Below are 6,000 nucleotides of genomic sequence, written 5' to 3'. Positions count from 1 at the left end.
GTGGTCCCTTGCCCCATGTCATCCCCTCTCTCTCCCCACCCCGTTCATCATCTGTCCCATCCAATAAGGGCAAAAATAATCTAATAATAATAATTATTATTATTATAAATAATACAAAAGTGTTCAAAAAGTCTGCTTTGTGAATAGCCTGGCCCTATACGGTCAATAGAAATGACTGAAGAGCACATTTTCTTTGGAGATAATTTACAGGTGTATAGTAAACATGTTGTCGCCCATCAGTGATGTATCCACCCTTGGGTCAGTCCCATTCATTGTCAGTGCCGCCACCTAGTGGCACAAATTCAACGTTACAATGTGAACAAATGTACGGATGGACACCAATCCATTGCCCCCCCTCCCTTTGGTGGGGGACAATCGACAATATGTGTTCAATTGTTCCTATCTCAAGTGTTGTTGTTTTTCTTTTACTTGACTGGAGTGAGCTCACTGAACAATAAAGTGATCGTAGACATTAGGAGTGACAGAAAAATAGCATTTTATTCAGCCAATACACAAATAGACATCTGGGCATACAAAAAAATCAGCCTCAAGGACAGGAGGTTGAGAATGAGGAGAAGGCAGAGGGGAGCAGAACAGTGCTGCCAGCTTTCATTAGAGAGACAAGGGGGGGAAGAGAAGGGACCTGAGGAAAGGAGGAGAGTGAGAAGGAAGAGAGGGAAAGAGAGAGAGAGAGAGAGAAAGAGAGAGAGAGAGAGGGGGGATTAAGGACAATGGATAAAGGACAAAGCATTAAAGATTCTCAACGCCTTCATGAAAAAAGGGAAGAAGTGCAGGAAAGCCGTGGTCATGGAGAGGTAAAGGCCAGAGGAGGCGGTCTAGACGATTCCGTATTTGGCCAGGTCACCGAGCTCCATGTCGCCGAAGGCCTCCCATGGGCAAACCACTGTGATGTCTGTGCCCAGACCCTCCATGCCGGGGATCTCGTCCCCAAATCTGATTGGACGAGACAGAAAAAAAACTCTTATTATGAGTATAAGTTGGTAAAGCTGAGAGAGCTAAGCTAAGCTGAGATTTTACATTATAAACTACATGCTGAGCAGCCTCTTGTAGAATAATTATTGTGTGTGTGTGTGTGTGTGTGTGTGTGTGTGTGTGTGTGTGTGTGTGTGTGTGTGTGTGTGTGTGTGTGTGTGTGTGTGTGTGTGTGTGTGTGTGCGTGTGTGTGCGTGCGTGTGTGCGTATGCGTGTGCGTGTGCGTGTGCGTGTGCGTGTGTGTGTGTGTGTGTGTGTGTGTGTTGGTCAGCACAAGTCCAGCTCACCCCTTCTGGCCAGGCTTGGGGGCCTTGCTCTTGAAGGTGCGAGCGGTCCTCTGCTTGAACTTGGGAGGAGCCCTCTTATCAGCGGGAGTCGCAACATCTGCCATTGTGTTTAGTTACTGAGAGAGAGAGAAAGACAAAAAACAAATCTGAGCCTAGTTCTATAGAACAAGAACCAAGAATTCCCCTTCATATCATTAAAAATCATTCTCCACATTAGCATGTTTCTCTTCAACTTCAACAATCCATCAACTGGCCATCAAAGTACACATCAACAGACTGAAATTATATATAAGCAATACCCAAAATACCTCTAAAATAATTATTTCTCGCAATCAAACAAGGGTGTTAACTGACAAGTACAGGAGACCAACATCATTCTATGAATGTGCGTGATGCATCTCTTTTTAAGAGCCTGGCCTGACAGTACTAACAGTACTAGATAGAGAGATCAACAGGCAGAGCAGCACAGATATACAGAATTACTATTAAGTATTCAGAAAACCTTCAACAGTCCCAGTTCTCCACCTCAGAGATAATACTCTATCAAGAAAGGAATCCGTCTCCGGGCTTGTTGCAAAGACAATTTCACATCTCTCAGTCAACCTAACGAAGCAGCTAAAAGCCTGTGATTCTCAGCACCATGCGCCTAAGATGAGAAGATTGCAGTTTCAGCCTACCTGGTTGCAGTTGCACAGTGTGCTGCTGATGGTGTGGTGAGTTGGTATCAGATGTCTTCTTGCATGTGTCTCTCTCTCTCTCTCTGCCCCTCTTTTAAAGTCCTCCAGGTAATCCCATCAGATGTTCATTCTGTCATTATTGGTCAGCTTTACTCTCTCATGTTTTCAACCCCTCTTATGTCTCACCTCAGCCCTCAGATGCAAATAGATGAGGGGAGGACGTTAACCAGGTATAAATATAAGGTGTAGCTATTTCAAGGTATATTTCAGTCAACATGTGTTTAAAATGTGGTGTGTCTGTGGTGTGTCTGCTTGTAAATATTTACTGTCAATGGTTTGAGTGACTGGGAATAATTAGCATTATAGAGCAAAAAATAAAAAGAGAATCTGGCCAAATGTGACATCGCATCGTTGTATCATTAAGCACACAAAAAACAACACTATCAGAGTCCGTAACATTCGGTATGCTACTCTGTCACCCCTCATATCAACCATATTTTATAGATATTTTATGCATCCATATAGTTCTGCAGCTTGAGAACCCTACCCACTTGTGATAATGTAATATTCCAGTAAGGTCTACACACCGTTTATCATAGTTTAATCACAGATTTTCCCCTCCCTCCTGCATGTAAACACATGGCTGACTTGTTGAAAGGGCAATTTCCCATCTTGGACAATCTTGCATTAAGCCTGACAGCAGTCCTTACTCCCTGTATTAAGCCACATTGTATTATAAATTAATCCACATCAATACTAAAGTTTTATATCTGCTTTCAATGACCAAATGGACCGGAATTCAAACCTAAGTTAGATTTGGACTGAACTACAATTGTTGTAGTTGTTGTTTTACCACAGCCAGGGGGAGGGGGTAATATTCTGAGGGGTAAAAACTCTGAAATTTGCAAAGAAAATATTAAAACAACTTTTTTTTTGGCAAGGAGCCAGGATCAACCAGGTGTAACACAATCATCTCCACACCACCACCGAACAACAAGCATGGCATCATCTAGAGTGTGAAATGAATAACTTCATTGCCTATGAGTTCAGAATAGAGTAGGACTGTACTCATCATCGGGCCGGGCAACCACGAGGGGGCGTCAGGGGGCTTTGCACCCTCAGTTCAATTTTCTGCCCCCTCACTTAAAGATTTTTTTTTTTTTTTTAAGAATAGTTCATCTATAAAGGCCAGTTAGGCAGGGAAGCGCTATTTGCTGTGCTTTGGTTGTCACAAGGTGTCAGAGATGTAGCTATTTATTAAATTTGAACCTCACTGCATGTTGTAGTGATCATGACGTGATTAAAACACACACACACACACACACACACACACACACACGCACACACACACACACACACAGACACACACACACACACACATACACACACACACACACACACACACACACACACACACACACACACACACACACACACACACACAGAGAGAGAGAGAGAGAAATCAGCTGCACCCAAGCACACAGCATGCCATGAGCACTGATGATGTCATAGGCATTGTGATATCATCAGTAATGTCATAGGCATTGTGACATCATCAGTGACGGTGATGTCATCAGTGATGCGAAGTTGATGAAATGTGCGCTGCGCATGCCAATAGAGCAGGCGAGGCCACGCAGCGGCTGAGCTGCGGGCGAGGCTGCGTGGCGGCCGAGCTGCTTGCGGCGAGCGAGCCTAGGGTTTCAGGCCCCCTAAAGTGTTTGATTTGCAACTTTTTTTTTCTTTTTTCTTTTTATCGAGTTGAATTACAACTAGTGAAATGTGGCTAATACTGGAGTGGATACTGTAACTGCATCTTTTTTTATTAAGTGCACGTAAATTTGTTAAATGCAGAGTGCGTTTAATTTATAGCAATGGAAAAAACTTATTAGTGCCTATGTTTCGGCAATTTGTGAGGTCTGGGGAATAAAGAGCATAGCCTACTATTGCTACAACTGACTTGCTTTGAAATTTTCCAATGGAGCAGGTATGCATCTAGAAAACATGCACCAGGTTGGATTATTCTTCCAATCAGGCGAAGGAAAACATCCTGTACTCAGAGAAAGGAGCACACTGTGTGTTCAGTGTTAAAAGTGAAAATCCTACTTAGTTGTTCAGTACTTGGAGTCCTCTTAATGTAAACAACTCCTTCACATGGGATGGCTCGTCCATTTTTACCCCCCCACATTCAGACTACTGGACGTCAACAGCCTTCATCCTTTGAGCTCTCTCTTAATCTAATAGAGCGTGGGGCTAATTAGAGAGAGGGCGTGAGAAAGGGCAGGACAGTGGAGGTGAGGAGCGTGGGAATAACAGAGTGAGCATGTTAGGAGGATTAAACAGGAGGAGTATAAAAGATGACATCAGGACCGACCAGAAAGACACAAGCGAGAAGATCGTCAGAGAGACACGGCGTTCCACTGCAGAGACAGGTAGGACCAAACTACGCTGCGCTTACCCTGCTGGGACCTTTGGGTAGTTAATTGCTTTCTCCATTAAAGAACATAATGTTTCAGTCTGAATGAGATCTGCAGAAAAGTGCTTAGAGAGAATGCCTTCAGATTGTAAGTGGTAGAAGTGCCTTTATCCACTATAGTGGCTTTTAAAAAGTGAAAGGCTAAATTATCTGTGTTGTAGGTGTTGCTCTCCTAGAGGAGGCCTTGGACTATTTGAGTACTTCTCATTCAGTCATTTTTCTCTAGATTAGCTTCAACTAATGACCCCCCCCCCCCCTACTATCAATTAATCTGTCGATTATCTTCTTGACTAATTGAATAGTCATTTGGTCTATGAAATGTTACAAAAAGATTGAAAAATGTCAATCACGTTTTCTCCAAAGCCCAAGTTGACATCCTCAAATGTCTTATTTTGACCTGAACAGGCCACAACCCAAAGATAATCAGTTGTGATAGAAGAAACTTGAACAAGAGAATATCAGTACCCGCCCCCCCCCCCCCCACAAAAATCTCAACTGGTGTTTTGTCACTTATTAATCTGACAGACAGAAGGAACAGAATCCTAAATATCAGTGTTGGAAACATTGTTTGCATGGTGTGAAGAGGAACTTTTTTATTGAGGTTGACACATCGTGTGCTATTTTTCTGCTCAACGTGTGAACGTTAACTGAACATACAAGTGTTTGAATTCAAATTAAATGAGATCTCTCTAAAATATAGATATTGTCTAGGGGGTTAGGGTTAGGGTTACTATTTTGCCTAGCGAGGATTTACTTGATCAACTACAACTACAATCATTTCCATAACTTGATTTGCAGCAAGTGTCACTTTCTCCAAATGGGGGGATACAAATCTTCGGTGCTTCTGTATTGGAGAAAACACATCATGTTATTAGTTGTGTTGATCCCGATGAGACAAACCGATAAGTTCGCATCCATAGGCACAATTGATATCTGCACATATTTACTGATCGATGCAGACATCCTTCCCTTGGCCATTGGATAGCAGTCATGCAGCTAAAATAGCCATACAGGAAATGATATGTATATTGACTTGTTTCCCTGTAGAGAAATGTGTCTTGGACCATGAGAAAAGTCATGTCATTCCATTTCACACTACATTAGTCAACAAGAGATGTGTGAAATGCAGGAATTGTGATTGGATATCTGCTGACTTGATGGGCGATTCAACGAAAACATATTTGTCTATTTGTGTTCAGAGTAAACATCATTATCATGAGCACAAAGGATTGAGTGGTCAAACTGCCTTAGGCGGCTTTAGCTCAGGAGGTAGAGCGGGTCGGCCAACGACGCAAGGGTTGGCGGTTCGATCCCCGCTCCCTCCCAGCTGCTGTCGCTGTGTCCTTGCGCAAGACACCTAACCCTCCTTGCGATGGTGTGTAGGCACCCTGCGTGGCAGCCTGCCACCATCGGTGTATGAATGGGTGAATGTAGACTATCTACTGATTGTAAAGCGCTTTGGATAAAAGCGCTATATAAATGCAGGCCATTTACCATTTACCATTCAGTCAAAAGCGTTGCTGAGCATTCCTGTAAAATAAAAATCCAGTCAAGTGAGGTCAGGAAGGGA

The sequence above is a fragment of the Poromitra crassiceps genome, assembly GCF_964638095.1.
Source record: "Poromitra crassiceps genome assembly, chromosome: 4".
In the NCBI taxonomy this organism is placed as follows: domain Eukaryota; kingdom Metazoa; phylum Chordata; class Actinopteri; order Beryciformes; family Melamphaidae; genus Poromitra; species Poromitra crassiceps.
This window is presented reverse-complemented; position numbering follows the sequence as displayed.